Raw genomic sequence first — 24,652 nt, forward strand, 5'->3', positions numbered from 1 at the left:
ATTATCAGTGTTGCAACTCATTAGGGTAAAACTGAGAAATGTGCTCAAAGCGAGCCCAAGCAAGGTGGCATTACAAAACAAAGGGCTAATTTGGAGACCCTGCTGTGTACAATCTGTAAAAGAATTAGCCTTTTTCCCCCCTAAACTGCATAGCTCTGTAACTAAATGTGACAGACTGAGAGAAGCAGTTTATTAAGACACCAACTCCAAGTTTATTTAGTTCATAAACTCTCTCCTAGAAAATCAATACAGTCTGTACAGGGTTATTAGGCTGACTAGCTAATACATCCAAAACTCGTCTTCCTAGGCAGTTGTCTTGGCCAAAATGCTACCTACTGTAGGTGAATTCAGAACAGCTTCAGATCATGGTATCAAAGGAGGACCATTACTTAGTTGTGATGTATGTCGCTGCTACTTCACAGCATAAAACATTTTTTTTAAAAAAAATCTTATTTTTGCTTAGATAATAAATGTGACACAGGAAGAAAACAAAATTTACACTGAAAACAGCTCCAGTCATCCTCAAGTCTATCTTTTCTAAAAGGCACCTTGTTTTAATGGCATTAATGCCAACATATAAAACTAAAAAACAAATACCTGATGAATCTGAAAAGGGATAGACAAAACGAGTCACTAAGGGGATCACAGGAACCTCTGCAGGAAAACTAAGATGGAAGTACACTTCCTAGAGTAATAGACTAAGTCTCTTCTACATCTTTTCTAAGTCTACAACTATTTGTATTTGAAACTGACATGAGAGTTACAAAACAATAGTCAAAATCTAAGCTTAGAACTCAACATTTCCCTTCTGAAATCTATCATCCCCCTCCCCGATGTCATAATTCCTCTACTGCCAGAAATATTCTCGGGATCACCTCAAAGAGCACACGTGATACTTGTTAGTACTCAAGTTTGGCAAACACTGAGCGGACCATTATTTTTTCTCCCCCACAGCTTCCTTTGGCTACCTCATTCTACAGCCGCAAACAAGATATTTGCGCTGAAAATATTGAAGACAAAATCCTTAAGAAGAGTTCAAGAAATAATCTTCACTTCCGCCCTACCTTTCTAATTATCCATATGAAATTCACAGATTTCACTGTTAACCCATACAACCTTGTATTGCAAAATAAAAGGAACTGGGAATCACATTGCATTTTTCAGTTTCTGTGCATGGACTAATGCTGAATAAGAGATGTGGCCACTGGACTGTAACTTGAATAGGAGTGAAAGACAATAACCAGTGGTTATTTTGGTCATTTACCTGTCTAGCCCAAACATTTAAGGAGGCTTGCAATCTACATGTGAAGTACAGGCGATTTTTTCCACCACTGAATATTACCCAAGACTTTTATAACATTAAGTAGTTTTTGTGGATTTTATTTTTAAATATAAAATTGTCTGTTACTTCCCTTCGCCTAAAAAGGTACCAAATGCTACCACTTTGGCAAAAAAAAAAAAAAAACACTTGCCACATATTACATAAAGAAAACAGGATAACTAGGTAATGTCTATACGTAATCCTCAGCACAGAAACAGTGCATAATTTTAACATCTCTTACTTCTTCCAAATTCCAATCTTATGAGCGTTTAAGTATTAATTAGTTCAGTCAAAGGATTAATAAAAATTTACTCAAAGCATTAGAAATTTAAAAAAATACACTCCAATTATACTGTATTATTAGGCAAGCTGTTAAACATGCAACATTTACTAACCTTTTAATGTTCAATAATATGTAAAGTCTTTAAAGAGTTCCAAGTCTATGCTTTAGATACCAAGAAAATAATTACAGAGGAATTTTGCAAAATAAATAAATAAAAAGTGCATAGATATAACTATGTGCTGTATATGTACATTCAATGAGGTCCAATTAGTCAGAAAGCATTTGCATTTCAGTTAGTATGAGCTAACAAGACTGCAGGGAGACAATGCAATTCTACTATGAGGGAAAGAAAGAATGCTGTTTTCCTGTAAGTATTAATTCCCCAAACTGATCATCTTAAAAATGTTACTGATCTTTACAGTATTTGTTTTCCTAACATCTAGGAGTTCACTATAAATGTTTATATTAACTATACATGCTACAGTGTCCCATAGATTACTCCTGGGGAAAAAAAGACAGCAGCAGGCACAAATTAATTCATTTATACTGATGATCTAATTATTTTATAATAATTGTTAATCACTTATTTAAAATGAGCATTCCTCAATTGTGACTTTGGTCCTAAGGTTTGATAAGATATCAAAGCATGAGAGAATATAATTTTGATGTTAATATAGCTGGTTTCAATGGCAAAGATACATACTTTCTAAAATGTGATCTCATAACTGGAATACATAGTTTGCTAGAGTCTAGGTACACCCAATTGACTTACTGTATAGTACCTGTAATTCCCAGACTTCAGTTTGCTGAAGCTGTTAACAGATTCTGTAATCTATAATGACAGTAAACTGGCCTTTGCTCTTCTCTTATTCACTATTCATTTTCAAAGCTTGGTTAAGTAGATAGCTGGGTTAAAGATCAGTAGTTTTTCATGTGACACACTCTGGTATTCATCTAATGGCTTGTCAGGACAAAACTGACCCTGTTCTTGCCAAAATAATAAAAATGGTCCTCCACATCGCATGACAATCAGCCCTTCCTTGTGTTGAAACGACCCAGCTTATATGATTAAGTTGTTTTATAGAAATTTTATAACTGAATATCTGATGTTGCTCCAATAAAATGGATACATTTCCCAACATGAGACAAATTCTTCTGCTTTCACTCACTAAAATAATGTATGCACGGAGTCTGTAACCAATCATGCTTGTACATTACTCAAGGATAAAAGTGAAGTCGTGAACTTGTGTCCTACTGGGGAGGGTTCTAACTTAATACTTGAAAATTATGCAAAATCAACATGTTGTTCCCACTTATAGAGGCGGCGATTCAATTGAGGAAATGTAATTCTTTTGCCCGAGAACAAAGTAAAAGACTTGCTCTGCAACCTCCGTTAGGCACTGAAATGTTAACAGATGTCTTACGTGGGGGAAAAGGGAAGAATTGATAAAGGAAACCTCCTCAGAACAGATCATCCACCCACATTTACATATTCTACAGAAAAAAATATTGGCAGCAGCAGCATGCTTTCTGTGAAACCTGCCACTCTTACTTTGCAAAACATTTTCCATAAGATTGAATACATAAGAAACTTCTGACTCAGAACCAAAGCCAGGAACACGCAGAACCAGTTTATTATGTCATCTTCCAACAATGAGACTGCATACTTTTTAGACCTGTGTTCCAAATTCCCCTGTTGAATCCTCCTCCTCCTCCTCAGCTACAGTACTGGGCATTTAGGAGTCTATTTTCCCCTTTGATGTGTAAGTCTAACTCTCGTTAATTCCAACAGGAGAAAGTGTGCAGTGGGGGGCACAAGCAGATGTTGTACCTTTTGGATTTAAAAAAAGTGCTCAGTTCAAAAATATTGGCAGATCACTGGACAACCTACGGGCAGCAGAACTTCCACCAACTCATACTTTTCAAAATCAATATTGTATTTATATTTTCATTACAGGTGGAATTTCCAAAAACTAATTATTACCAATGTTTGGTGACCTGTTGTATTCAGGTTCTTATCCCAGTAGCAGTTATGGGATATATCTGATAATTTCCCAGTAGTGCATTATGCAACATGGACATCTGTCTAATAATTTAACATGCAGTTACTGGTCTATAGTGACACATTCTTGTTAAGAAAGCTCCAGTTCCTGGCAGGCCTTCCCATCACACTTAATGGATGTTTGCCCATTATAACTACTAAAATCACCAGCACAGCCTCAAGAATATTAATATCCAAAAGGACCGTTGTCACAGAACACTAGCACGAATGTAAAAAATGTGACCTGCTACACATTGATACAAATCCCAACATGATTAGTGAAATCTCAGCAGGCAAAGCACACTGGGATATTGGTCGCTCATCCAATGTGTTGTAACAAGTCACAAAACAAAACAATGATCAAATCTATAAACAATCACCAAATCTATAGAAGCAGGTTCGGGGAGTGCATAGCATCTCCACCTTAACACATTTCATTATTCTTGACATATTAGATAGAATCAAGGTGTGAAATGTTGATGTTTCAGGTTTGAGGGATATTATGCAAGCTTAATACTACAGAGCACCAGTGATAGTATCTCTCAACCCATAATAATAGTAGTTATAAAACACTAACAGAAGATAATGTCACCTGAAACTACACTCTATTTTAAGAGGGAAACACATACTCTATGTTTTGAGCAACTCTGTAGCACAAAGTGAGGTACCTTAAGTTGCAAGTCCGACATCGCAGCAATACACAGGGGACATGGCCAAAGCCAAGCAGATCTTTCCATGTCTGCATGAACTCACCCACATATGACAACTCTTATGAGATATGGAGGGCAATGAGATTTATGAAGCACAGATAGCCTAACAACATCCTTATAAACACACAATCTGATGCTAAGCAACAGCAGTTAATTCAGCTACATTGAGAATTTAATTGCACTTCACAATTTGCTAAATAATCACCTCCCTATATAAAATGGCCTAACATAGACTAAAAAATGGTTGTCTACCTTTCATAACTGTTGTTCTTCAAAATATGTTGCTTATGTCCATTCAATTTGAGGTGTGTGAGTGCCCACGTGAACACATCGGAGATTTTAGCTCTCATCCGTCAGTATATTAGGCACTTCTGGCCCTATGCCCTCTGAGTTCCTTCTTGCTGGCAACTCCGACAGAGGAGTAGGAAGGCAGGTAATAGAATGGACATGAACACCACATCTTGAAGAACAAGAGTTATGAAAGGTGGTTAACTGTTTTTTCTTCGAGTGCTTGCTCATGTCGATTCAATTCTAGGTGACTCACAAGCAGTATCCCTGAAGGTGGGCTTGGAGGCTGTGTCTACACAATGAAATTAGGTCGAATTTATAGAAGTTGGTTTTGTAGAAAGCGTTTTTATACAGTCGATTGTGTGTGTCCCCACACAAATGCTCTAAGTGCATTTAGTCAGCATTTAGTCGGTGGAGTGCGTCCACAGTACCAAGGCAACTGTCGACTTCTGGAGCATTGCACTGTTGGTAGCTATCCCACAGTTCCCGCAGTCTCCGCCACCCATTTGAATTCTGGGTAGAAATCCCAATGCCTGATGGGGCTAAAACATTGTCGTGGGTGGTTCTGGGTACATATCGTCAGGCACCCTCTTCCCTCCCTCCCTCCGTGAAAGCAACAGCAGACAGTCGTTTCGCGCCTTTTTTCCTGGTTTCAGAGTAACAGCCGTGTTAGTCTGTATTCGCAAAAAGAAAAGGAGGACTTGTGGCACCTTAAAGACTAACCAATTTATTTGAGCATGAGCTTTCGTGAGCTACAGCTCACTTCATCGGATGCATACTGTGGAAATTGCAGAAGACATTATATACACAGACACCATGAAACAATACCTCCTCCCACCCCACTCTCCTGCTGGTAATAGCTTATCTAAAGTGATCATCAAGTTGGGCCATTTCCAGCACAAATCCAGGTTTTCTCACCCTCCGCCCCCCCACAGACAAACTCACTCTCTTGCTGGTAATAGCCCATCCAAAGTGACCACTCTCTTCACAATGTGTATGATAATCAAGGTGGGCCATTTCCTGCAGAAATCCAGGTTCTCTCACCCCCTCACCCCCCTCCAAAAACCACACACACAAACTCACTCTCCTGCTGGTAATAGCCTATCCAAAGTGACCACTCTCCTTACAACCTGCATGAAAATCAAGGTGGGCCATTTCCAGCACAAATCCAGGTTTTCTCACCCCCACCCCCCCACACACACAAACTCACTCTCCTGCTGGCAATAGCTCATCCAAACTGACCACTCTCCCCACAATGTCCATGACAATCAAGGTGGGCCACTTCCAGCATAAATCCAAGTTTAACCAGAACGTCTGGGGCGGGGGGGGAGGGGAACAAGGGGAAATAGGCTACCTTGCATAATAACTTAGCCACTCCCAGTCTCTATTTAAGCCTAAATTAATAGTATCCAATTTGCAAATGAATTCCAATTCAGCAGTTTCTCGCTGGACTCTGGATTTGAAGTTTTTTTGTTGTAAGATAGCGACCTTCATGTCTCTGATTGCGTGACCAGAGAGATTGAAGTGTTCTCCGACTGGTTTATGAATGTTATAATTCTTGACATCTGATTTGTGTCCATTTATTCTTTTACGTAGAGACCGTCCAGATTTACCAATGTACATGGCAGAGGGGCATTGCTGGCACATGATGGCATACATCACATTGGTGGATGTGCAGGTGAACGAGCCTCTGATAGTGTGGCTGATGTTATTAGGCCCTGTGATGGTGTCCCCTGAATAGATATGTGGGCACAGTTGGCAACGGGCTTTGTTGCAAGGATAGGTTCCTGGGTTAGTGGTTCTGTTGTGTGGTATGTGGCTGTTGGTGAGTATTCGCTTCAGGTTGGGGGGTTGTCTGTAGGCAAGGACTGGCCTGTCTCCCAAGATTTGTGAGAGTGTTGGGTCATCCTTCAGGATAGGTTGTAGATCCTTAATAATGCGTTGGAGGGGTTTTAGTTGGGGGCTGAAGGTGACGGCTAGTGGCGTTCTGTTATTTTCTTTGTTAGGCCTGTCCTGTAGTAGGTGACTTCTGGGAACCCTTCTGGCTCTATCAATCTGTTTCTTCACTTCCGCAGGTGGGTACTGTAGTTGTAAGAATGCTTGATAGAGATCTTGTAGGTGTTTGTCTCTGTCTGAGGGGCTGGAGCAAATGCGGTTGTATCGCAGAGCTTGGCTGTAGACGATGGATCGTGTGGTGTGGTCAGGGTGAAAGCTGGAGGCATGTAGGTAGGAATAGCGGTCAGTAGGTTTCCGGTATAGGGTGGTTTTTATGTGACCATTGTTTATTAGCACTGTAGTGTCCAGGAAGTGGATCTCTTGTGTGGACTGGAAATTGTTGAAATCATGGTGGAATTCCTCAAGGGCTTCTTTTCCATGGGTCCAGATGATGAAGATGTCATCAGTATAGCGCAAGTAGAGTAGGGGCGTTAGGGGACGAGAGCTGAGGAAGCGTTGTTCTAAATCAGCCATAAAAATGTTGGCATACTGTGGGGCCATGCGGGTACCCATAGCAGTGCCGCTGATCTGAAGGTATACATTGTCCCCAAATGTAAAATAGTTATGGGTAAGGACAAAGTCACAAAGTTCAGCCACCAGGTTAGCCGTGACATTATCGGGGATAGTGTTCTTGATGGCTTGTAGTCCATCTTTGTGTGGAATGTTGGTGTAGAGGGCTTCTACATCCATTGTGGCCAGGATGGTGTTATCAGGAAGATCACCGATGGATTGTAGTTTCCTCAGGAAGTCAGTGGTATCTCGAAGGTAGCTGGGAGTGCTGGTAGCGTAGGGCCTGAGGAGGGAGTCTACATAGCCAGACAATCCTGCTGTCAGGGTGCCATTGCCTGAGATGATGGGGCGCCCAGGATTTCCAGGTTTATGGATCTTGGGTAGTAGATAGAATATCCCAGGTCGTGGTTCCAGGGGTGTGTCTGTGCGGATTTGATCTTGTGCTTTTTCAGGAAGTTTCTTGAGCAAATGCTGTAGTTGCTTTTGGTAACTCTCAGTGGGATCATAGGGTAATGGCTTGTAGAAAGTGGTGTTGGAGAGCTGCCGAGCAGCCTCTTGTTCATATTCCGACCTATTTATGATGACAACAGCACCTCCTTTGTCAGCCTTTTTGATTATGATGTCAGAGTTGTTTCTGAGGCTGTGGATGGCATTGTGTTCCGCACGGCTGAGGTTATGGGGCAAGTGATGCTGCTTTTCCACAATTTCAGCCCGTGCACGTCGGCGGAAGCAATTACCAGCAGGAGAGTCGGGTGGGAGGAGATATAGTTTCATGGTGTCTGTGTATATAATGTCTTCTGCAATTTCCACAGTATGCATCCGATGAAGTGAGCTGTAGCTCACGAAAGCTCATGCTCAAATAAATTGGTTAGTCTCTAAGGTGCCACAAGTCCTCCTTTTCTTTTTTCCTGGGTTACCCTTGCAGATGCCATACCACAGCAAGCATGAAGCCTGCTCAGCTCACCATCACCATATGTCTCCTGGGTGTTGGCAGATGCAGTACTGCATTGCTACACAGCAGCAGCTCATTGCCTTTTGGCAGCAGACAGTGCAATATGACTGGTAGCCATTGCTGCCGTACTTCAGGGTGCTCTTTTAGCCGACCTTGGTGAGTCAGTCAGGGGTGCCTGGGCAAACATGGGAGTGACTCAGCCAGATCATTTCCCTTTTAAGTTTCATCTCATGGCGATTCAGTCCTGCCGGCAGTCCTACTGCACCGTCTTCTAATGAGCAGCCAGGAGACGACGATGGCCAGCAGTCATACTGCACCGTCTGCTGCCAGCAAGAAGTATAAAGATAGATGAAGTGGATCAGAACAAGAAATAGACCAGATTTGTTTTGTATTCATTTTCTCTTCCCTCCCTCCGTGAAATCAACGGCCTGCTAAACCTAGGGTTTTGAGTTCTTTCCATGAGGGGGCCATTCTGTTTCTCCTTCATGCAAAGCCACCCCCTTTGTTGATTTTAATTCCCTGTAACCCAACCCCATAAGCCATGTTGTCAGTCGCCCCTCCCTCCATCAGAGCAATAGCAGACAATTGTTTCGCGCCTTTTTTCAGTGCAGACGCCATAGCACTGGTAACATGGAGCCCGCTCAGATCACCGCAGCAATTATGAGCACTATAAACACCGCACGCATTATCCAGCCGGATATGCAGAATCATAACCTGCAAGAAAGGCGAAACCAGGCGAGGAGGCGGCGACTGCAGCGCGGTGACCAGAGTGATGAGTACATGGACACAGACTTCTTTCAAAGTACGGGCCCCTACAATGTGCACATCATGGTGTCAGTTGGGCAGGTTCATGGCATGGAACGCCAATTCTGGGCCCAGGAAACAAGCACAGAGTGGTGGGACCACATAGTGTTGCAGGTCTGGGATGATTCTCAGTGGCTGCAAAACTTTCGCATGCGTAAGGGAACTTTCATGGAACTTTGTGACTTGCTTTCCCCTGCCCTGAAGCGCAAGAATACCAAGATGAGAGCAGCCCTCACAGTTCACAAGCGAGTGGCGATAGCCCTCTGGAAGCTTGCAATGCCAGAAAACTACCGGTTAGTCGGGAATCAATTTGGAGTGAGCAAATCTACTGTGGGGGCTGCTGTGATGCAAGTAGCCAACGCAATCGAAGATCTGCTGATATCAAGGGTCGTGACCCTGGGAAATGTGCAGGTCATAGTGGATGGCTTTGCTGCAATGGGATTCCCTAACTGTGGTGGGGTGATAGACAGAACCCTATCTTGGCACCGGAGCACCAAGGCAGCGAGTACATAAACCGAAAGGGGTACTTTTCAATGGTGCTGCAAGCACTGGTGGATCACAAGGGACGTTTCACCAACATCAGCGTGGGATGGTCGGGAAAGGTACATGACACTTGCATCTTCAGGAACTCTGGTCTGTTTCAACAGCTGCAGCAAGGGACTTACTTCCCAGACCAGAAAATAACCATTGGGGATGTTGAAATGCCTACAGTTATCCTTGGGGACCCAGCCTACCCCTTAATGCCATGGCTCATGAAGTCATACACAGGCAGCCTGGACAGTAGTCAGGAGCTGTTCAGCTATAGGCTGAGCAAGTGCAGAGTGGTGGTAGAATGTGCGTTTGGGCATTTAAAAGCACGCTGGTGCAGTTTACTGACTCGGTTAGCCCTCAGTGAAACCAATATTCCCATTGTTATTACGGCTTGCTGTGCGCTCCACAATATGTGTGGGAGTAAGGGGGAGATGTTTATGGCGGGGTGGGAGGTTGAGGCAAATCGCCTGGCCGCTGATTACATGCAGCCAGACACCAGGGTGGTTAGAAGAGCACAGCAGGGCACGCTGCGCATCAGAGAAGCTTTGAAAACCAGTTTCAGGAATGGCCAGGCTACAGTGTGAAAGTTCTGTTTGTTTCTCCTTGATGGAAAACACCCCCCGCCGTAGTTCACTCTACTTTTCTGTAAGCTAAGCACCCTCCCCTCACCCCTTCGATCACCGCTTGCAGAGACAATAAAGTCATCGTTGCTTCACATTCATGCATTCTTTATTTATTCATCACACAAATAGGGGGATAACTGCCAAGGTAGCCCGGGAGGGGTGGTGGAGGAGGGAAGGACAAGGCCACACAGCACTTTAAAATTATTGAATGCCAGCCTTCTGTTTCTTGGGCAATCCTCTGGGGTGGAGTGTCTGGGTGGCCAGAGCACACCCCCCCCCCCACGTTCTTGGGCGTCTGGGTGAGGAGGCTATGGAACTTGGGGAAGAGGGTGATTGGTTACACGGGGGCTGTAGCAGCAGTCTGTGCTCCTGCTGCCTTTCCTGCAGCTCAACCATATGCTGGAGCACATGAGTTTGATCCTCCAGCAACCTGAGCATTGACTCCTGCCTTCTTTCAGCAAGCTGACACCACCGACCATCTTCAGCCCGCCACCTCTCCTCGCGATCATATTGTGTTTTCCTGCACTCAGATTGTCTTCCTCCATGTATTTTGCTGTGTTCTGTCAGTGTGGGAGGACAGCATGAGGTCAGAGAACATTTCATCACGAGTGTGGTTTTTTTCACCTTCTAATCTTGGCTAGCCTCTGGGAAGGAGAAACATGCAGCTGGTGGAGGGGGAAAAAAAGGGAGAGTGGTAGTTAAAAAGACACATTTTATAGAACAGTAGGTACACTCTTTCACTGTAAACCTTGCTGTTAACACTACATAGCACATGTACTTTCATTATAAGGTCGCATTTTGCCCCTTATTGAGGGTATGCCAGTTTGGTGTGAGAGATCACTCACGCAGGGCCGGGCAGCAGAATTCAGCTTGCAGGCAGCCATGGTAAGCCACAGTCTTTTGGTTTCTTTAACCTACAAAACATGTGGGAATGGTTTCAAACAGCAGCGCCCTCATTTCCCATACAAAGTAGCCGCTGGTTTGGCCATTAAAAATGGGTTGGCAATTTAAAAGGAGGAACTGCGGTTTCTGGGTTCATGTGCAGCAGAAACCCAACTAACCCCCCCCCCCCACACACACACACACAATTCTCTGGGATGATGGCTTCACCCCTCCCCCCACCGCGTGGCTAACAGCGTGGAAGATTTCTGTTCAGCCACAGGCAAACTGCCCAGCAGGAACGGGCACCTCTGAATGTCCGCTTAGTAGAACCACCCATTTTCAACCAGGTGACCATGGATGATATCACTCTTCTGAGGTAACACAGAGATAAAGAACGGATGCTGTTTGAATGCCAGCAAACACTGGGACCACACGCTGCCATGCTTTCTTATGCAATGATTCCAGACTACGTGCTACTGGCCTTGCGTGGTAAAGTGGCCTACCATGGATGACGGAATAAGGCTGCCCTCCCCAGAAACCTTTTGCAAAGGCTTTGGGAGTACATCCAGGAGAGCTTTATGGAGATGTCCCTGGAGGATTTCCGCTCCATCCCCAGACACGTTAACAGACTTTTCCAGTAGCTGTACTGGCCGCGAATGCCAGGGCAAATTAATCATTAAACATGCTTGCTTTTAAACCATGAATAATATTCACAAAGGTACACTCACCAGAGGTCCCTTCTCCACCTTTCAGGGTCCGGGAGCCCGCCTTGGGCAAGTTTGGGGGGTACTGGGTCCAGGTCCAGGATGATAAACAGATCCTGGCTGTTGGGGAAACTGGTTTCTCCGCTTCCTTGCTGTGAGCTACCTACAACCTCCTCCTCCTCATCTTCCTTGCCCCCAAAACCCAGGTCCGTGTTGCCTCCCACTCCTTGTACAGGGTTGGAGTAGTGGTGGCTGCACCCCCTAGAATGGCATGCAGCTCATCATAGAAGCGGCATGTCTGGGGCTCTGAACCGGAGTAGCCGTTTGCCTCTCTTTTTTTTTGGTAGGCTTGCCTGAGCTCGTTAAGTTTCACGGGGCACTGCTGCGGGTCCCTGTTATAGCCTCTGTCCATCATGCCCTTGGAGTTTTTTTCAAATATTTTGGCATTTCATCTTTTTGACTGGAGTTCTGCCAGCACGGATTCCTCTCCCCATACAGTGATCATATCCAGTACCTCCCGTTCGGTTCATGCTAGAGCTCTTCAGCGATTCTGGGACTGCATGGTCTCCTGTGATGATGAGCTCTGTGCAGGTGAGCTTGCCACACTGGCCAAACAGGAAATGAGATTCAAAAGTTAACGGGCCTTTTCCTGTCTACCTGGCCAGTGCATCTGAGTTGAGAGCGCTGTCCAGAGCGGTCACAACTGAGCACTCTGGGACAGTTCCCGGAGGCCAATACCGTCGAATTGCATCCACACTACCCAGCAAGGCCGATTTCAGCGTGAATCCCCTCATTGGGGGTGGAGTAAAGAAATCGATTTTAGAGCCCTTAAAATCGAAAAAAAGGGCTTCATCGTGTGGACGGGTGCAGGGTTAAATCGAGGTAACCCTGCTAAACTCGACCTCAACTCATAGCGTAGACCAGGCTGGAGTTCACAGTCGTGTGACTTGCAACGCTGCTCTACCAAAACCAGCATTGTCTCAGGCCTGCTGGGTGAGCGCGTAATGAGATGCAAACATGTGGATGGACAAACAGGTGGCGACCCTGGAAATATCTTGGATCAGCGCTGTAGGGTGTAACCCACAGAGATTATGTCGAGCACCCAATGGTCTGAGGTTAGCTGCAGCCAGGCCGACCAGAAGAGGCGCAGGCGATTGAGGAAAGAATAGGAAGGTGGATACTGGGATGTGACTGGGGGGCCCGTCCTCGAGGCACCCTCAAAATGCCTGTCTCTGGTTTCACTGGTGTCTCAAGGGGCTGGGCTGAGTAGGCGAACAGGAGGACAAGGGGTGGCAGCATTTAAACTCCTTCTCTCAGTCCTTTTTTCTGGAGATGCACTGCCGGGGAGGCCCCCCCAGGACCTGGCCAGAGGAGGTGGAGGATGGAACCATCTCCTAGCCTGCGGAGGGGTATGAAAACTAACTACTAAACTAACAACTAACAACGTATTCTAATATAGCCATTCTCAACGTGCAGCCCAATTAGCACACTGCTGAGGCCCAGCTGTGTGCAAAAAATAAACAAATAAATAAATCAAAATCTGCTGCTCTGGTCTGGCAAGGGGTGGGGCTGGCTGAGGGGGAGAAAGTGTCTTGCAGCCTGCACCAGACCTCCTGCCAGCAGGGGTCTGGTGAGTGCCAAAGTGGGGCAGGGGTGGGACAGTGGGTCTGTGGGTAGGGTTGGGGCTCTGGGAACTAGGGGTTTGTCCCAGGTTTTAGGTGGTGCTCTGCTCCTGGCCTGTCTTCTTGGGTCCTGGCTGCCAGCCCGGTGCTCGGAGTCCGGGGCCCAGCTGTAGCATGGCAGCTGTGTCCGGGTCTCGGCTGCTGCCCGGCAAGATTTGGAGTACAGCAGCCCAGCCCCCCGTGGCAAGATTTGGGGTACAGCTGCCCGGCCCTGCACCCAGAGCTACACTCTTGGCCCCAGTGCTGGACATAGGGGACTGTGGGTGGTTTTAGGGTGGGGGGCGCTGTGGTTCTCAACCTGCAGCCCACAGCCCACAATGACAAACAGGCTGAGAACCACTGCTCTAATGGCTAATTAAGTACCTACGAATTATATACAAAGGAGGTAACCATGGGCTGTTAAGAACCGCTAACACTCTTGCAATGCAAGACAAGGCGCTCCAACCAGCCGTCACAGGCGGTAAGAAGGAAACAAGAGGGCATAGAGCTGGCAGTGCATAATATACTGCTAAGGCAAAAATCTCCGACCACTGTGCATATGGGCGCGCACACACCTAGAATGGAATCGATGTGAGCAAGCACTCGAAGAAAAACATGGATTTTGACTAATACTAACCAAACAAACATGGATGACATACAGAAATATAAAATCTGTCCTCTCCCTCCTGCCTCCCCAGAATGGCATTTTACCTGCCTAGCCAAAATTTGGTGCAGTGCCCTTATATACATAAATGTTGTTGCATTTTGCAGATAGCCAGAATAGGTCAGTCATTTGAGCATGGAGAAATTTTCATCTGGCCTTCTTTCCATGTGGACACCCTTTGGCGTGCACAAACCCCACAAGTCTGCATATTTGTCAATAGGCAACTGTGCACATATATTTTGTAACTAGTCAATCAATTACTCAGTGTGTGTATACAAAATCTTACGCGTTCAAAAATGCTGGTTTTGCATCTTCAAATTCTGCACATGTATAAAACAGATTATCTCTTGAATCTTTATTCCTTAATTCTTTGTAACTATATGTAAAGTGTGCCGCATTTTAACAGCTTTTGGAAACCAAGGGATTAGGTTCTGATTCAAAACCCACTGAAGTCAACAGAAAGATTCCCACTGACTCCAAAAGGCTTTTAATCCCTGTACATCTAATGGAAAAATAACCATCTAATATCCTGAGTAATAGCAGTATCATTCTTCAATTGTCCAGTAAGGGTACCACTGTTGAAACAAAAGTGCAACTGAGACCATTTCTTAAATAGGACTTTAAAGAATTTTAAAGGGCCAAAGTGGATGGATTTAAAGTCCCAAATAGTAACAGAATGCATACTGACAAAAATATTACAAATTCATTTACCTTTTAAAACCAAATATTTCACTCACTGTTTTGCCTTCTCTGTCTCCTGCTAGGACATGAGTTCAGGATTTAACAATAATAGTCACAGGTTCACCGTACTAGTGGATATAATAAATTAATAAATCAAATCAGTGTATGTAGATAATTGAAAGAGGGAATTCAAATACAGTACCTTGATTTAAAAAGCAAATGCACTGGCACAGCTTTAAGTCTGCATACTATTACTGCGGTATTATATGTATGTTCTTACATAGTCTAGCATCTTTCTTGTAATAATAATGTGGGTTTTTAAACAGTATTTTACATTTTTTATTTAGTTATGCTTATCAACGAAAGTTTTGCTTTTCTTCTCTGATGTATTTATGCTAAAATCTTGGGATTCAGAGTCATCTGTTGAAGTTCAGTAGAAGACTCTTACTTTAAGGCAACCATCCTAATGCATTTAATTTCATTACACATATCCCTTTAATAACACACCTCTATAATATACTACTTCTTTGGTTCCTCCAAACAGCCTATAAGATCAAGTCCATGCAATGCTTATGATCTAATTATTTGATAATATACTATCTTTTCAAAAGTCTGCTACAATTAAATCTAACTAAACCAAGCTGAAATCTAGATTGTTTACAGAACATTTATGTTTTAGATAGCTGAAAAGGCACATCATTTACAAGCATGAGACTGAACTGAAAATTGCTATGTTTTCCTAATTACTGACTCTTTCACCGTATAGAGCAGATTGAGCTGCCCAGTGTCCTAGCAGCTCTCTGGACAATTAGCAAAAGCTGCATTAGCAGGAACTCGGCAGTCTCTGTCTCACTTTTCTCTAGAGAACAGGGGAATGATGCATTCCGTCACCTGGCCAGCAGCAGCCACAAAGTCACCTCAGGGACTTGGACAAAGAGATTCATCTGCAGCCTTGGCAGCCCTTAAAGCAAGCCTTACTAGCACACAGTCACACTATCATACACTAGCAGAAAGTCCTTTTATTAAGGGCTGTTGTCTAAGTGACCTGTCACAAAGCTTCATAAAGCAGCATTAATACCGTGGGCCAAAATGAGATTGATCTTTGAGCTTCGTGGTCTCCTGTTGTCAACAGTGCATTATAAAACCAATACTAAATACTTTATAAACAGATCTCCCTATAGTGTATTAGAAGAACAGTGCATATTTCATGCCCTGTAGTTAGGTAGCCACATATCCATCAGACAATTAAATAATGCATTAGCTATTCAGAAGTCCAAAAAGAGTCAAACTTTTGCATACTTATAAGCTTACTATTCTATTTGAAAACCTACCTGAAGCAAGGGACTAGTTGACCTGCTGAGGACCGGAAAAACTGAATTTTCGTTTTGTATCTTTTCGCCTGCCATATCACCCTGACCTTCAGACAAGTCTCTGTGCTCCCCACCTAGTTCAAAAGGCTCTCCTGCATTTTCAAAATCCTCCACAAATTTGCTGTAATCTTGCTTCTATTATTTTCTATTCCCGCTTCCCATACCCGGCATCAGCTTCCTTTCTCTACCTTTGCACACTCTAGCCATTGTGCCTGCAAGACCCTTCTCCTCCACAGCATCTGTCATCTGGAGCCATCCTTCTGTGTTTCTCTGTCTTATTGACTCTCCAGCTATTTTAACCCAAACATACAGATTTATTTTTAAAAAGGACCAAAGGTGACTTAAGTGTGAAATGAAAAAAATGTCTTTAATATTAGCAATTAACTCTACCGCTGGGAAAAAAAAGTGGTTGATGTTATTTTCAAAAGGTGTTGAACACCGACAATTCTCATTCAAGACAATGGGATCTGTGAGTGTTCAGCCACACTGAAAGAAAAAAATCAGGCCTTGTACATTGGTTTCCCATCTTGCACCAAGTCTTGTATCGTGCTACCATAATGACACATTAAGAGACAGCAAGAGCATGTAAATGCTTATAGCACATTCTAACTGGCCCAATGTAATTTGCACATTCCCAGTGCTCATGGTACAAAAGCCATTAATAGGGTAAATTTAAAACATTAAATATTATTGGGCAAATCTAACCTATTATTTTCTGATTAATCTTCAAGATACAGTTTGTTTTAAAAGAGATTTAAACAATTTGCTATACGAGAATCTCAAACTCATTATAACCTGCATTTCAAATGTTCTATGCCCTGTCCAAAATTATCAGAGGATTTATTCTAACTCAAACTTCTTTAACCTGGGAGTAGTTCCCAAACCTCAGCAGGCGTGGACCTATGTATAGTCTTGTGGGTGCCATGGTTTCACATACTGGCCACATTAATACAGGATAGCAAGCATCTGTAACCCACAGCTGTGAGTGCTCCAGCCCGAAAGGACCCACAAAGTTTATGCCAATGCACTCTTTCCAACCCACATCTGAACCACACTGGTTTTCTTTAGGAGCCTCGGCTGATGTATAGTCCTGAAACTGAAGCTTTTGGGTTTTCTCCATTCACACAATTAAAGTGGGTTAGGGAGTGCTGAGGAGAAGAGGGGAAGTCAGTTCTAAATGAAAAACACACTGAGCAAGATCTTCACCCTTACTCCAGCCCCTGTATGACCACAACTCACTAACCCTCCTATTTCCACCTTTCCTCTGCACTGGGCACCAGTTGGAAGCTGCGAGGAACTGAACATTTCCACATTACCACCTGACATTAAATTGCTTTCCTCACCCCCTTTTTGCCTAAAAACTGTGCTTCCAGGATGCTGTGAAGAAGGTGAAGACCCTTGACAGACACCTTGCAAATTTGACACAGACAAAAATTTAAAAAAATGTCATTCCTTCCTGATCCCAAAACAGACCCACAACATCCTGGAAACACAGCTGAGCTCAACTGTGGGAAAGGAGGGGACAACAGTAGTGTCAAGAAGGCCGCTGGATGTCTGGGATAGCTTTAAATGTAAGGGAGAGGCCTGGAAGTTAATCTGCTCACTCTCACCTTCCTCACAGCTAGCCAAAGTGAGGCAGAGAAAGCTCTCCCCCAAAGAGCATTCCCTCATGCACTGAGACACAAGAAAGGCACAGGGAGGGGAAAGGCTCCAGTGGCTTTGTATGAGTGTTCCCCCACCCCGCTATTCAGAATGCAAGTGGTTGGCTCTCCCACTGCAAATCCAACCAAATCCCTCATCCCCATATTGAGACAGGGGCCATGTGAGAACTACCTATTTCAAATAGCACTTTTGGTTTAAACAGTTGGTTACCGGCTATCGGTCGAGAATTAATACACAGGGAAGAATCCTGCTGCAGGTCACTACCAATGTTTCTATTTCTTCCCATTTCCCACTCTTTGCATTAACTCCTTGGACACCAGTAAAATCTGCAGCATGAGAATAATCAAATCATGAGAACAAACTAAACCCATTCAGTGAAACTGATGGATTGCCATGGATGGGTGATAAAAAAAAAAAAAAAGGAACAGGTCAGTAGCTTCTGCCCTTGCTCCCCAACATTGTTCACCAAAAAGCCTAAAATTGCTAATCTGTGGCTGAACACGGATCTCCTAAAAGGCAATACTACGTTCTCTCTCCCACTGCCACTTCACCACTAAGACAGCTTTAGTGAGTTTTATGCCTAGCTCAGCAAATCAAATCTTATATGACATGAAAGCAAACCACATTCCAGTATTTTATTAGTCTAAATTAAAGGAAAGCCTGGCAAGCATTTGTCAAGATTTGAAACCTATTGCAGGTATCACACACTGTCACTCTGAGACTGTTCTTAGCAATCAAAGACTTAGCATCGTACCAGTGATCTACAAAGGGGGGGAAATCTGCTTTTTAAAGAGATACAAGGAATAGCAAGACTTGCCTTCCTTGTTTTCGCTTGAAGATTCCTCAGAGAAATGTAATAGGAACTTTCTAAGCACTCCATTGAAGGAGTAAAGATGTAGAACCTTGCACAAAGACATCTTTACTGAACCGTTTGTCAGGCATTTGAGTTAAATACTTTAAGCATTAACAAAAACTAACAGAATAGTCAACCTCTACAAAATAAGGGCACAAATAGATTTTTTTTCCCCTTACAGCTCACCTTTAAAAGAAGGGGGTATGTAGGTTTCAACGTAAATGACTGTCAGACCATATTAACCTAGTATACTTAAGCTAACATGAAGGCTCGCCTTATAAAAAGCAGCTAAGAAGAAAGGAACACCTAACTTTCAATCTTCTGGACAAAGCTCAAAAGAAAACTCCAGTCATTTACTGTCCAATATGGAATAGCCGTTAAGAAAATACACACACACTTGAAAATAATTATTATTTAAGGAATGCCTTTTGAACTTTCAACTTTTCCATAGCTGTATCTCTGAAGTCATCCCATGGAGGCAAAATTCCGCATCCCTCCCCCATAGAGGAAAACACAGTAGGAAGAAACTCTGGATTGAAATTAAAAAGCAAAGCACAAGAATTGATTAGCATTACATTTCAATATGATTTTGTGAAACTTTTTCAGGCGATCACAATTTTAATTTGACTTCACTTTTATTTATTTTATTAGCAGATCAAGTCCAGGAATTTCAGAAGGAAAACATGCCTCCCTGCTCCTTGCTCAGAAATGTTGCACCTCTGATCTCTCTTCCTCTGTTCTATCATTAGCTTTGCATACACTTTTGTTTTGTTTTGTTTTAACCACAGAAAATTCAGGTTTGCAAGACTTAATGATGATGACTTTTCAGTTTCCTAAGGAGTTCACTGCACTTTGCTTTATATTTAAGGCTTAATTCTGATCTTATAGAAGCAAGAATGCTTATCTGGCCATTTCAGCTCCTGAACTTATCTGGCCATTTCAGCAGCTGATTTTCACAAGATATGAAGCAACTGATGCTTCATTTCTGAGGTCAGAACCAAATCCATAGCATCTTGTATCACCAAGTTTTTGGCTATAGAATTACTCTTACACTTATAGGTGTATATTCCGATACTCGTTCTTGTGTCAAGTGCATCTCAGAAACTGAAGCAGTATTTTCTGCTTTTGTTTAACAAGATTTTATTGGCCATTTATATGGGAACTGAAAAGTATGTTCATTGTTACTACCAATAATCATAGCATTTTTAAAATTTGCATTAAAAGTAATGCCTAGAGGTCCTAACTAAGCTCAAGCCCCATTGTGCTAGGTGCTGTACAAACAAAGTGAGAGGCAGTCCGTTCCCAGAAAGATTTACAATCTGAACAAACGAGACAGACAAAAAATGGAAGAAAGGAAGTGTTTTTATCCTCATTTTCACTGACTGATACACACACAGATTAAATCTGGAATTTTCAGAAGATTTAGCACCAACAGCTGGGGATAAATTTTCAACAGAGCTCAGTATGTTAGATGTTGAGCTCTTCTGAAAAATCTGACCATTGATATCACAAGAGTAGTTACAGGGTACTGGCCCTTATTTACTTACCTCCTTGGAGTGGACCTCTCTGAAGAGGAGCTGGCCTCAATGGTGGGTGCTGAACACTTGAAAATCCATTCCTGAGGGCTTTTGAAAATCTGATCTTAAGGGCTTTGCCAAGATCATACGGGAAGTCCAGGGCAAAGCCATTGACCCAAACTCCTAAGTACTAAGCCACTGTTTTAATCACAAGGTCATCCACCCTTTTCATCCTTGTGTCAGCACTGCAGTGGCTAAATAAATCCACAAGGCCAAATTCACTCAATAAGCAACTAGCGTAGCAGAGAGGGAACTAATCCTGCACTTCCAAGCTTTATGTATGTATGAACACCATATACCCTAAACCTGGTGGTTAAATTTCACAGCAAACAATGTTTTTAAAAGATCATGAAAATATTCATATTTCTTTTCTACTTTCCAACCAGCTCTAATACTAAGTCCACATTGCGGCTTACGACTCAGTAAAATCAAGACATACACTTCCTACAACAACATATAGACAGCAATTAGAACAGTGTAGAAATTGCTGTCAGATTGTCTGCTTAATCCCTAACATGACTTGATCACCCCACATCTAATGCCTGATTTGGTCCTGATTCTTTGGAGGACAAAGTCAGTGCTTGAAGTTTTACGACTCAATGCTTTATGCAGTAGCACCAAACCTCCCTAATCCTCCTTTCTCGAGTAGGAAGTAAAGCAGGTAATGCTGGCATGTAAGCAAAAGGTGAGGAAGGGGAAGCATATATGTAAGCCTGAGAAACTGAAGGTAACAGTTTATTAACACAACTGCCTGTTTTTTAAAAACAAATTAGAATACATTTCATTAGAATCTGAAACACGTTTCTAGTGAATTTCTACATAAATATGATTTAGAAATTCCCCTGAATATGTGCCACAGCTGGCAGAATATGTTACTATAATAAATCGCTATTTAATAACTGTAAATCTTTGGAATGGCATAATGTCGAATAAAAATATGTGTGCAAATATGAATATTTTGTTCAGAAGCATTCTTCACATATGGGAAAAAAGATTATAAAACTTACCATGTTGGTACTACGCATCACTCAATGCATAAATGGGGGAATAAAATTCACATAAATAGTCCTTAATCGACTGTAGTTTCATGTTAACAATTGCATCAGAACAAATTGCATGGTAAAGGGTGATGGCATAAGTACCATACTTCAGGGCTTTTTTATGTTAAATATTCATATTTCTGGTAGTAAACTTCAGTTCTGAGTATGGAATGTATTACCTCAGCAACACATTTACAAAGCAAGTATCGGTAAATATTGTTAACTGTACATCTGCCTCCTCACAAACCTTCCTTAAGAATTAGATACTCCCAAAAAAAAAAAAAAAAAAAAAACCAACACATGCAACACTTAATTTTAACTTGTGTTCCCTTTGATGTGCAGCAGATGGACATTTACAGTAATCCATTACTGCAGAAATCAGCTGATGAGCTATTTGCTCATTCCAAAACTTCCCATGCCTTATTTAGCTATTACAAGATTTCATTTGTCAAAGTGCAGACACAGTGCTGATGTCGCATCCAGTGGTGCTTTGCTATAGTCAAAATGAGCTGCAGCAAAGCGACAGGCCCAAGAGTACATCGCTACAGAGTGTGATTGCTTCCACTGCCTCTTGGGATAGGTAAATTATTAACTGACACTTTCTCAACTGAAGAACTGTCTAAGATAAACCCATTAAAACTGTTAGCCTACAGAACACTTCACACTGCTGGTTTGTTAAATCTTTGTCAAAGTTGTCATTGGGTTGATCTTTTAAAAAAATATTTAGATATATAGATATAGATAGATACTGAGTCAACATAATAGTGACTTGTAAAACTATGCATTATGAAACAGAAGTTTCTCCTACTTTTTGTTTTGTTTCCATTTGTAGGACAAACTGAACCTCGTAGTTCGGGGAGGTTTGGTAGAGGGAGAACTATAAGCAGGAATGATAAAAGCCCATCTATCACCGTTACAAACATACTTACCACTGCGATCTATCTGATTAAATTTAGCTGCCGAATTCACTACGAAGAGATGATAAATAGGTTATTACTGAATGAGTGCACCACAACAAACAAAGCCTGAGCAAATTAACAAATACTAATGTAATATAAATAAGACGTGAAGTAGTCTTCAAAATTTACCAGCCCAGACAAGATCTACTCACCTATCCCCCAATGATGGTAAAAACTAATATTTAACTAGTGTCAAAAAAAGTTACTCGCCCAAAGTGACCTGACATGCAGATTTTTGCAAGGCAGGTATATACAGCTTAGCCTGGAAGGTTTATGATTCTTTGTGCATCTTTCCTCTAAGGGGATGCAGCAGTACTGCGAATCATGAATTCCAGAGTTGAAACTCTTGTACTTTTACATTGTATTATTTTGGTAGTTGAATTTTTTTAATTACCATATATGCTCTGTCCCAACAGCCATATATCTTGTTTACATGCAAGGAAGCTGCCACAGAATGTGCTATACCATTTATATAGCATGTTGTTTCTCATATAAATTTATTTAATCCCAAAACATATTGCATATACTAACAACCTATTATGGCTAATAGTTGAGTCAAAATGGCTTTTCTTCATGTACAGCTCACTAACTAGCAAATTTCTGCCCTTGTCCACATGCAAAGCTGCTACCGACACTCCCTCTAACATAAGCATGGAAGAAAATCCACTCTATCACCCCAAATTCAATCACACTTGCCAAAACATGATCAGTGAAACTCTGTATGTAATTAAAATAGTCTTTATGACAGGGAGAAGAGAATACATCTGGACATTATGGGTATGGGTGGAGACAACAGAAAACTTTTTCAATTAAATAAGTTTTCTACCAGATTCAGCATGAGACTCAGAGCCAGGAGCTCCTGCATTCTAATCCTGGCCCCTCTTCTGACACAGTGTACAATCTTGGGCAAGTTTTATAGGACCACATTTTTAAACATGGACCCTAATTCAGACTGCCTCATTTTTTGGGTGACTGACTTCAGACACCTAATGGCCTAATTTGCAGAGCTGCTGATTAGCTTCTATCACAAACATGGGTGTTCAGCACTTTGAAAAACCAGAGCTCAAATTGGGTACCCAAAAATGGAGGCATCCAAAATTAGAAGCCTTTCTGAATATGTGGTCTTAAATTCTGTGCACTTAGGTAGCTATAAAATGGGGATAATTTTTAGTCTACTTCATACGGACATTAATCCTTACAATGTTTGCAAAATACATTGTAATGCAAATGGCAGATATTTTTAAAAGCATATTAAGGAATTGGCCTTTTTGCTTTACAGGGAACACAACTAGATGGCAAAGGTTAACAGAAACATTCAAAAGCATTAATGTAGCATCTGTATATGAACGTGTGTGTACTAACAGACATACTGTGTGGGTGCATGTATGTACCCTACAGTCCTGTTAAAAGCTCTCCTTGTCTGTAGAAAGGGAGTGTCTTTTTTACAGTAACTTGGTTTTCTTAAATTGGTGTTAAGTTTCTTAAGTTGGTGTTGGGCCTGCTTTGAGCAGGGGGTTGGACTAGATGACCTCCTGAGGTCTCTTCCAACTCTAATCTCTATGATTCCAAGAAGTGGCATTCACCCTGCAGGTCAGGAGGATTTTTAAAGGGGACAGGACTGTTATGCGCTTTGAAATTATCAAAATGAATATGAAACAGCATGTGTAAAATAAAGAGAGGTAAGTGAATTACAGGGCTGTAATTCCATCCGGGAGTTCTGGCGACGATATAAACCACAAGACGCATCGCCTGTGTAGCATGTACAGATATCATAACCTGGAGACGAATTACTCACACAGACACACACATTGCAAAAACAAGCCTGTTTTTTTACTTTTATATTTAATACAGTCCAAATCCCAGTCTCACTCCCACACACTCTTGCTCCCACTCCCCTTACTGCTGCCTTCACCTATCCCTTTACCCTCCTTCAACCTGCCAAATGGCTCTGGCTGTAGCTGCCTTTAACCCCTGTGAGGGACTGATGCAAAAGTGGTATCAATAAAATTATTAAAACTTAATATTCCGATCCCATTCTTTTTGAAGCTCTCTACCAAAGCAGCTTTCCCTACTCCGATGGCAGTATTTCTTTGCCCACTGCCACAGCAATTTTTCCTTACCATTCTGAAAGCTATAGTTGGGGGTCAGAGGGGCTATTCCCTACCATTATGGCTGCAGCACTTTGGCCATTATAAAGACTCTATCTATTGGTTTAGTGACTGGTTCCATCACATAATAAAAGGTTGTGACACATATCCCTGAGAATTTTAACTGGTTGATTTTCATAATTCCTGGGAGTGACATCACAACTGTCTATTACATGGCTTTTATTTTACCACATGGACTGCCCCTGTACACAACACTCATCAATTCATTAGGTTTTTGCATTAAGAATATAGTCCCAAATAATAAAGCGAAATTGAACATAGCTTAATATCTATAACAGGATGCTGGCATGATGATCTAGTTCTTTGCACAATGCAGTTCCACAAGGGCTTGGTATATCAGAACTGTGAGTACTTCTATCTTTTGCAGGAAAGC

General features: G+C 42.4%; 1 protein-coding gene across 2 annotated transcripts in view; it reads right to left on the reverse strand.

Annotated features, from left to right (window-relative positions):
- Nucleotides 1–24,652, reverse strand: part of BNC2 (basonuclin zinc finger protein 2) — a 473,281-nt gene that overhangs the window by 280,707 nt on the left and 167,922 nt on the right. The window lies entirely within an intron of this gene.

The sequence above is a fragment of the Natator depressus genome, chromosome 5, assembly GCF_965152275.1.
Source record: "Natator depressus isolate rNatDep1 chromosome 5, rNatDep2.hap1, whole genome shotgun sequence".
Lineage (NCBI taxonomy): Eukaryota > Metazoa > Chordata > Testudines > Cheloniidae > Natator > Natator depressus.